Below are 10189 nucleotides of genomic sequence, written 5' to 3'. Positions count from 1 at the left end.
AGGGGGAGGGGCTAATGAGTGAAGTCCCTGCCACAGAGCGAGGCCCTGTCCGGGGAGGGGGGGTGGTCCTCCAGACCCCAGCAGGGTCATTGCCAGCTCTGGAGCCAAAGTGTCCTGGGGCCCCTGAAGGGGGCCTCTGCTCGTCCCTTGAGGCCTCATCAGGGACACGGGGCCCCTTCTGGATTCTGCCTCTGGTGGGCGGGAGGATCTGTGGCCTTCACCTGGCTGAGCCTCAGTTTCCTCATCTGTAAGATGGGAGAGCACAGGACTTGCCGGGAGGACCTAAGAGGTAGTTTGCCTGAAATGCCCTTGCTAAAGGAGACAGCAGGGAGGAGACACGAAATCTGTACCCCTGAGCCCGTAGCACCCCCGAGACAGGAACTCCTTCTGGGCACATCTCAGACTCCTTGAGGCTGGCGGGGAGCTTGAGGGTCTTGCCCGGTCTCTGCGGCGCGACATCCTCGGTAACCACAGCGCACGGTCCTTCTCCGACTCTGAGCCCTTTGGGGCAGAGAGGGATCTCGTACAGCATGTGGCAGCCCTCATGTGGCCCCGGAGGCATGGAGGAAACCACCAGAAACCACGAGCAGCGGGGGGCCTGTGCCTGCCATGCCCCCATGGCCCTCCAACCAGCTGTCCCTGCTCCCCAGTGGGGTGCTGAGACCTGGCCTGGCTCTGAGCCTCCTGTGGTATCGTGTGGGACGTGCCATTGACAAGGATTCCACTCCCACGGGGCTCCCGGGCCCTACAACCCTCCCAGGGGTGAGGTGGGCAGGCGATTAGCCTGCCTGTGAAGACACCGAGCCGGCAGGCGAGACGCAGGGAGAAAGGTCACAGGACCTGCCTTAGCTCATGGGGTCTTGGCTGCTGCCTGAGAGTGACTTTGCCCTCCGTGCTGCAGTCGCCTCACCTGCGAAATGGGGCGGGGCTGTGGTGGGGAAAGGGCACAGCTGGGCTAAGGGAGGCCTCCTGGCATGAGTGGTATCTGGGCCAGGTGGTAAGGAGGGGCTTGTCTCTTTTAACAGACAAGACAGGGAAAAGCATTCCAGTAGAAGGAACAGCATGTGCAAAAATATTGAGGTCTGCAGATCTGCTCAAGACAGGCCAGGCCCCTGGGAGGCCTGGCGGTGTGGTGAGAGGCGGGGTGCAGCTCTCTGCACTATGAGGGTGTCCTGAGCTGGCTGCTGTCACTGTCAGGGGTCAGCCACACACCCAATCACACTCTCTCTTCCTTTCGCAACCCAGCCCTGCCCACGCTGCTCACCCCGTCTAAACTAACCTAGGGTGCAACCTCCCTCACGAAGGCTTTCCTTCCCACCACCAAGATGCAAGATGCCACGCCTGGACCAGCTCAAAATACCCAGTGAGGAGGCTGGCTGGAGAGTCTTCCCTGAGGGCTGGTGTCACCTCACAGCTGGACCTGGGGGGCAAAGAGGGACACAGGGGTGAGAACCAGAACCCTGAGGACCAGCCCTGCCCCGCCCTTCCCTGACCCCCGGATCCCATCATCTCTAAGTGTGCTGGTCAGACCCCTGCAGAGTCTCTGAGTATTCCGGAGAACCCCCGGAGCTCGCGGAGCGAGGCTGCTGGCTGGCATGCAGAGACCCGCTCTCCATAAATCTCCGTGGGCTCTGATGGTGGGCTTTTCTGTCCCTCGGCCCTCATATGGCCCATTTTGCAGACGGGCACACTGAGGAGAGAACGGGCCTGCCTGGGTCCCAGCGGGGGGGCAGCATCGCAGCCCTGGGGTGGCCCGGAGGGCCGGTGCCAGGCGGCGAGAACGTCAGGACCTGGAAGGAAACATCGATACCCCCTAGGCACCCACGGCCAATTAGCTGAGGAGGAGGAGGCTGTTGCAACGGCTCAGATTTTGAAATTTGACCGTGACAACCACCCTGGCGAACTTGATTCACCCACAGGTTGGGAGCCTCATCTTCAGAGCCTGCCTCCCTCCCCGCAGGGGGAAATGGGACCCGCTCCCTCACCACCTGTGCCTCCCCACTCTGTGAAATTGGGTGTGTCCTCCCTTTGGGGGGTGTGACAGGTTGAATCGTGTCCTAAATGCTTGTGTCCAAGCCCTGAGCCCCAGGACCTCAGCGGGACCTCTTTTGGAGATGGGGCCTTTCCAGAGGCCATCCACTTAGGTGGTTGCAGTGACCCTCATCCAATGTGACTGACATGCTCAGGGCTCAGAGGGGCCCACTGCACCGGGAGACCGCCTGGAACAATTCTCCCTCGACGCCTGGACCTCAGACCTCCGCCTGCAGAGCCAGGAGACTCTAAGTGGCCGCTTTTCAGCCACCACGCTGCGGTGCGGCCTCCAGCAGCCCGGTGAATGTGAACGAAGACAGCGAGGCAGTAAAGGGCAATTGCACCAACAGGTGGGACGTGCGAGCGGGAGGCCTCCAACCCACGTGTGCGCAGGCACGTTAACATTCAAAAGCCCAGCACGCCCTCCTCGAGGAAACAGAAAAACAACTGTCGGCATTCCACCACTGGGGGAAGGCGGGGCTCTGGGTTGCCTCTGAGCCTGGGCGGAACAGCTGGGTGACACCGGTGGGTGGGATCTGCTCCCGCCACCCCCCACCTGCCACCCGGAGCTCAGCCCGGGGTGGGGGGGGGGTCCGGACATTTGTGAAATTCCTGGCTGCTCCAGTGACCTCGCCCCTTTAGCAACTCCAGCCAAAGGTTCCCAAGCACCTGCAGTGTGCCCCGCCCACCCTCTCTCTGAGCAGCGCCTCGGCCCTATGAAGTAGGACCCATCTCAATGCGCCATTTTACAGACAAGCAAACTGAGGCTCAGAGGTGCGTTACTCAGCCCGACCGCGCCTGACCCTGGCACCACGTCCAAGCCTCTTCAAGCCCATGCCAGTGGGGCGTGGCAGTGGGTGAGAGAGGGGGTGAGGGGAGGGGTGGGGAAGGGCATTCCCAGGGGAGCGACGGCTTACACAGGGGTGGGGCTGTGGGGCAGATGGAAGATGGGGTTTGCAGCTGGAAATGACCCTGAGTCCAAAGAAAAGTCCCCGCGCTGGGTGTGAAGGACTTTCTCTGAGTCCTTCTCAGTCAGGGAATGATTTCGGTTTGAAAAGTTCCCTCTGTTGGCGGTGTGGGCATTGTTCCCCACTTGAAATCGAATGCCAGATGCATAAGCAACTTTAAATTTCCTAATAGCCATGTTAAAAAAAGGAAAAAATATGCAATTTATTAAAAATTTTTTTTATTGTAGTTGCTTTACAATTTTTTAAAAAAATCGAAATGCAGTCGATTTACAATGTTGGGTTAATTTCTGCCGCACAGCCAAGGGATCCAGTTACACACACAGATATACATTCTTTATCTTCTTTTACGTTTTCTCTCGGGATATTGAATATAAGTCCCTGGGCTATACAGTGGGATCTTGTTGATTATCATTTTAATAATGTATTTTATTTAACCTAATATACTAGAAAATTACTGAGATGTTTTAGTGTTGTTTTTTTGGGCCACATCCGTGGCCGCGTTTTTTTTCTCACCCTAAGTCTTCGAAATCCCACTGACAGCACATCTCAGGTTCGAACTAGCTGCTTTTCCAGGGCTCAGTAGCCACAGGGGCTCAGCGGTCCCAGCCTTGGACAGCACAGGCGTGGAGGATGGGCTGTGGGGGCCAGAGTGGAGACAGCGAGGCTTGGTGGGAGGCCCCTGACCAGGGGCAAGTTGGGGCTGGCACTGGGCTCCCGCTTCAGATGGGAGGGCACACAGGAGGAACTCCCAGATGGCCCAGAAGGTAGCAAGCGTCCAGTGGGCAGGTCACAGAGCTGCACAACTGCCTGAGTTGATTTCAGCCCAGACAGCTGGTGTCCCCAGCCGCCCGGGTCAGTCTCCCGGCCCCTGCCTGCCCCCCACTCCAGACTAATGTGAGGCTTCCTGTCGCAGCTGGAGGGTGACCCAAGGCCTGACCCTGGCGGCCCTGGCGGATGCGCCCGGAAGGAAGGCCTCCTCTTAGATGCACTGTGCAGCAGGCGGCAGGCCGGGGGCCGCCCTGGGGACTCCCTCGGGAAGCACTTGACACGCTGGTGGGCGCTCAGCCAGGGCGGCCCAGCAGCTGCAGAAGGCGAGGGCCCGGGGCCCACGGGAGGGCCAGCACCAGGCCTGGCGGTCCTGAGGCGCTGGGAGCACGATGGGGCTGCCCCAACGAGCCAGCAGGGCTCTCGGGGAACACGGGCCAGACGGCTGTGCAGCCCCAGCCTCTGCGCCAGGACTCAGGGCGGCAGAGCACCGGGTCAGGAGCACACCCTGGCCGAAGGGTCTCACGTCCCACTTGCTCCTCTGTGGAACGGGGGCACTGGACGCCTCTCTCACAGGCCAGGGTGCAAGTTCAACGGGATCCTGTGTGTCCGCAGGAGAGCCGTCTGTAGCCACATCGTGGAAGTTTCCGGTCGTTCCTCATTGCTGGCGTGAGGCCTCTGCTCACCTGAGCTGAACCCGGCTCCCAGGCCGGCAGCCCCAACTCCCTCACTGCGTGCATCCTCCTTCAGGAGACGGGCGTGGGGTCCTCCAACGAGCTCACGATGCCCGGCTTGGGGTGCCACTCTCCCCTGCCCTTCCCTCCCCACCCCAAATATCTACTGAGCGTCTACCAAGTGCCAGCCCCTGTGCTGGGCCCTGGGGATTTGGCGGGGAGGGTGGTCCTCTCAGCTAAGAGCAGCGGGAGCCGGGGCTGAGCAGGGTTGGTATGATCTGACCTAAAAGCACAGCCTGGCTCCCAGGAAGCGCGCGTGGGGCCCGCGAGCTCGGACAGGACAAGGGCAGAGGTGGGTGGCTGCGGCACGGCACGCAGGAGGCAAACCACCCGGCCTCCGGACAGGTTGGCCGGGAGAGCGGGTGCGCGGAGCCCGGGGGCGCCCTCCCCCCGCCGGAAGCCCTTGCCCCTCGAGCGCGCTCTCCCAGGTGCTGCTCCAGGGCCCCCGCCGCCCCCGCCGCCCCCGGGGTGAGGAGGACGCCGTGCGCATGCTCAGCCCGGGAGCCCCGCCCGCAGGCGGTGTGTCCTCTGCGCATGCCCAAGCCCGGAGCCCGGCCTGCGGGGGGGGGGCGGGGGTGCCCTCTGCGCATGCCCAACCGCGGGAGCCTTGCCCGCAGGCTGCGCGCCTTCTGCGCGGCTCTTACAGTCTGAGTCACAGGGCCCCCGGGGATCCGGACTTTGCCTGGTTCCGGTAAGGACTGAGAGGGAGCCCACTGTGGCTCTGTGCTTGAGCACCCTCTCCAGAATCCGCTGACTCGGGAATAAAGGCAGTGTTTGCCTCACCTTCCTAATCTTTTATCTGCTCATGGAGAATGAACTTGGGGAAGACGGGGTGCATCGTCTGCTGGTCCCGCCTCCATGGGTGGGCGGTGGTGGGAGGAGCTGAAGGCTAGGCTCCCCCTACGTAGGCTGCAGGTGGGCTGGAGGGGGAGCCTGGCGGCCTGATCGGGGTTACTCTCCAGGACTTTGTTCCGCTTCTCAGGGCCCAGAGTTCATGCCACACGTCTCCTGGAAGCTAGTGGGCCCCTGAAGCATCATGCTGTGTTCTGGCCCTGCCTTCACCCATCCCTCCCACTGGGGCTTTTGCTTCCACTTTCAACTGTATCAGACTTTATTCCCTCTCGGTTCCCCTATCCTGAGCGGTCCTTGCCAGACTGGCCCTTTTGGGAAAAAAAAGGTGGGAGAACGGGCCCAGCACCCGCTGGAGAGCAGCACTGGACCAGGAGATGGGGATGGAGCTGGGCTGAGGTTGGGCCCTGGGCATGGGTGGCATGGGCTGGAAGTTCAGAGAAGGAGAGGAGCCCCTGGGTGGCCATGGATGCCTCCTTAAACCTCTGAGCCTCATTTTCCCCAGCCGCCTGCTGGTGGGGATTCTGCAGAGCTGGACTAGCTCAGCCTTCCTGTTGTGGGTCCCAGGTCTGCACACAGGCCTGAGGAGTGCAGATGAAGCCAGGGCAGCGGGGGCAAGGTGAGAGCCAGTCCTGGGCTCTGCTGCCAGCTGTTCCTCTTCTCAGTCTGGGATTTTGATGGAAGAGGGGTCACTTGTTCAGAGGTGGGGTTCTGGGCCAAGGGTGGGAGAGTGCCACACCGCACTGGAGACAGGCCAGTGCTGAGCAGAAAGGAGCACTTATTATAAATTCCCTGAGGGGAGGGCAGCATTTGATCCGATAAGATCTATCCTGGGCCCCCTAATCCCCACGGCCAGCTCTCTGGTGACCCAGCACACCGTGAGGGGCCTTGATGTGGGCCTCGGGTCTTTGCAGGGCTCCCCCTTCCCTCAGCCGCTGTCACAGCCCTGAAACCCCACCAGAGGGGTCGCCTGGCTTTGATCCTATAACATTCCTGGGTTAAGCAAACACTCATGAGGTGCTGCCAGCAGCTGACACTTCCTAGGGCTGTTCTGTGCAGCAGGCTTTGTTTTTTTGCATTATCTCTTATTTATAAAGGAAATAAATCCTCTTAACGGCCCATCGACAGACTAGGAAACAGGAGCTCAGAGAGGTTAGGTAACTTGCCCAAGGTCACCCCGCGTGGGTGTGTGGGGGGTGGGTGGAACCTGGGTGGAACCTTGCCTACGTGCTGATGGGGTGGGGAGCACCTGATTCATCTTTCAAACCCCACCCTAATCCTGGTGGGACCCCTGAAAACTGGCTCAATGAAGCTGATTAACTAGGCAGCTGAGATGGAGGGGAAGGGAGGCTGCTCTTGGGGGTCCTGGATTCAAACTCTGCTCTGCCATGAAAGAGCTGTGTGCCCGTGGGCAAGTCCCTTTACCTCTCTGAGTTTCAGTGTCCTCCTCTATCAAATAGGGTACTAGGGTGTGATTGAAAAAATATGCTGTGAGAATTCAGGGTAACTTGGGGTGGAGATCAGGAAGAGGTGCATCAGGCAGGACCTTCCCCACCTGTGCCCCCGGCCCAGCAGACCCCAGAGCCTGAGTCCTGCTGCAAGTGGCCTGCTCTTTCATCCTGCAGAGAGCAAAGTGAGCCCCGAGAAGGCCCTGGAACACCCTGCATCACACAGCAGAGGAAGCCCAGAGAGGTGGACGGCAGTGTTCTGGATCTGGCTTCACCTGCTATGGCTGGAGCCTGGTCAAGGCGGCTCTTTCAGCTGGGGGCTCCCGCCTGATACCACTCGCAGTACCCCGAGCCTAGCCCTTCTTGGGTATCACAGTGATATCGAGGGGTGCTGGGGGTCTTCTGTGCCTTCCGTTTTTTTTTTGTTTTTTTGTTTTTTATGTATGTACTGCTACATGCAGCAGGGCTGTTTATTTATTTAAGACACTTCATTTTTTTCAAGTAATTTTCAGGTTACAGAAAACCTGAGCAGAAGGCACAGAGTTCCTATATACCCCTTGGCCTCTGCCCGCCTCCGCAGTGTTGCCCATTGTTAATAGCTTGCATGGGCTGGTGCCTTTGTTACAACTGATGAGCCAATACTGATACATTTTCACTAACTCAAGTCCCCGCTTTACAATGGGGTTGACACTATGTTTTTACGCTTTGAAGGTTGTGACAAATGAATAATGACATGTATCCCCCCTACAGCATCCTGCAGGACTGTTCCACTGTCCTAAAAAGTCTCTGCCATCCATTTGTTCATCCAACCCCCCCCCCCCCGCCCTATGCCCTTGAACGCCTGGCAACCACAGATTTTTTTTTTTTTTTTTTTACCATCTCCACAATTTTGCCTTTATCAGGATGCATTGCTGTTGTAATCATACAGTACAAAGCCTTTTCAGAATGACCCCTCTCATTTAGCAGGACGCATTTCTAAGCTTCTTCTGTGTCTCTTTGTTACTTGATAGCTCATTTCTTTTTATCACCGGCCCGACCCTCATTTCCTGTAACTTTTGCTGTAATTGCTCAGCAGCGTCCGGGGTTTTGTTGTTGATTCTCTGGAATTTTCTACGTGGATGATCAGGTTATCTGTGAACAGAAGCAGTCGTATCTCCTCCTTCCACATCCGTGGACATTTTTTAGCCCTTACTCGGCTGGCTGCGTTAGCTAGGGCTTCCTGAGGGATGCTGGAAAGGTGGGATAGGAGGGGACCTTCTGGCTTTCAAACGGAGCGCTTAACCCAAGAGGTACATCCAGCTTGGGCCTTGGCAGGATTCCCCGAGGCCCGTGTGCCCTGGTGCCTGTTGACTCCCTGTAAACTGGGATGCAGCCCCCACCCGCGCCCCGTCCCGGCGAGGCTGGCCGGGGAAGAGCAGGGGTGAGACGGTAAAGCGCCCCCTCAGATCCCGAGCGTGGCAAGGTCTGTAATGAATGAGCAGTTCAGCATCCCTGATGGCATCGCGTCTCGTCTGCCCCACCTTCCCCTCCCGGTTGGTCCACCGTCCCGTTTGTAGGGGTGTCGTGCCCTTAGTCACACCTTGGCTGGGGGAGACACCCTCCCTGCCCACTCTCTGCCCTGCTCCACCTCCTCTGCTGCCACATGTTCAGGAGCTTTTAATTCAAAAGGTGCTCATACAAAATGTTCGCTAAAAATAAAGCCGTCAAACATTCCTGGATGTGGTGTGCTATTGTAGGGCTTAAATACTTATTAAAAATGAGAGCTTACCCCAAATAGGTTTTTATAGAATGTGAACTTTCCTTTTCAATCCAGTCTTCAGTCTGCAGAATGTCCCGGCAGAGCCAGGTCACTGGGTCCTGGTCCGGGTGGCCTGGGCGCACGTGTCTCCTCTCCACCCGCGTCTCAGGGTGGGAGAAATGCAGGGCTGGCTCTGGGGTCAGCCCAGGCTGGGTTCCGGTCCCCGAGCTGCATGTTCAGAGCCAGGTGAGGGCTCCTGCCCTGGGTGGTCAAGCCCCAGGCACCCAGCCCCTTGCCTACCTCTGCCCCGTGGGCGAGCTCCAGTTCTAACCATTTTACTGAGGGGGAAGTGGAGGCCCAGGGTGGCTTCCTCCAAGACCCAGAGCCGTGTCTGAGCGGCAGGTAGACACACCCTGGGCGTCCCCACACTCCCCCTGGAGACCCTCCTCCGGTTTCCTCTCCCAGCAAACTGGCCCCTGGCCTCCGTGCCCAGGACCTCGCTGAGCCTTCAGCCAGCACAGCTCACACCACCCCCCAGGCTAGGGGGCGCTGCAGACCCAGGCCTGCCCGGCTGCCAGGCCTAGGGAAGGGGGCGAAAGGGGACTGGGGAGCTGTCCAGCGCTGAGGGGTCTTGCTCTCCGGGAACGTGGGGTCCCCGAGGTCCCCTGGCTGTTCTAAGAGATGAGGCGCTGCGGCTGGTCCTCCAGGTCCTCCCAGCCCCAGAAGTCTGAGCTGAAGCTTACCCCCCCTGGGGGGGGTGCGGATGGGTCTGGGGTGGGAGGAGTGGGAGTGGGGGGGAGGGTGGGGGCCCGGACGCAGCCTCCAGGGCGTGGGCCGGTTCTAGTCCTGGGAGTCAGAGCTGGGAGGGAGCTTGGACCCCCAGGCTCCTCCCCACCCCGGCTCCATTTCCTCCTCAAGTCTGCCCTCCTTGTGGGGGCTGGAGCAAGATCCCCGACGGCTCGGGTGCCAAGACCCAAAACTCTATCAGGAAGGACGCCCAGGCGCCCTGATGTGGGCAGCTGGCGGCCTCTCGGGCTCATGGCACCGTCCCCATGGGGTGAAGTGCTGCTCCCCAGCAGGCCTGGGGTGGGCGGACATTGGCAGGGGCCTTGGTGTTCTCGCTCGTGAGTCAGCAGTGATGGGAACATTAATTTATTCGAGTGGCTGGTGTGGCCAAGGCCTTGGAAGACACGAAGGCTTTGCCAAGGCTGGGCCGAGGGCGCTGGCGTGGGGGAGGGATGGCACCCAGGACACCCCTGCTCAGTCCCCAGGGTCTGCTGGGTAGCACGGGGAGGCAGGGCACTTGCCAGTGGGCCAGCCCTTAGGGAGCACCCGTTGGATGGGGGCAGCAGGGGAGGGGTGGACCAGGGGCCTAGGTGAGGGGGCGGCGGGCAGGACCTGCCAGGGCCTGCATGGGCCCTGAGGGGACCTCTCCTGGCTGGAAGGGGCAGGAGTGGCTGAAAGGCAGGGCAATGATAAACACGTGTAGTTTTTTTTTTTTTTTTTGTCTTTTTGCCTTTTCTAGGGCTGCTCCCGCGGCATATGGAGGTTCCCAGCCTAGGGGTCTAATCGGAGCTGTAGCTACCAGCCTACACCACAGCCACAGCAATGCGGGATCCGAGCCGCGTCTGCAGCCTACACCACAGCTCATGGCAA

Source organism: Sus scrofa, chromosome 4 (genome assembly GCF_000003025.6).
Source record: "Sus scrofa isolate TJ Tabasco breed Duroc chromosome 4, Sscrofa11.1, whole genome shotgun sequence".
Taxonomy (NCBI): domain Eukaryota; kingdom Metazoa; phylum Chordata; class Mammalia; order Artiodactyla; family Suidae; genus Sus; species Sus scrofa.
This window is presented reverse-complemented; position numbering follows the sequence as displayed.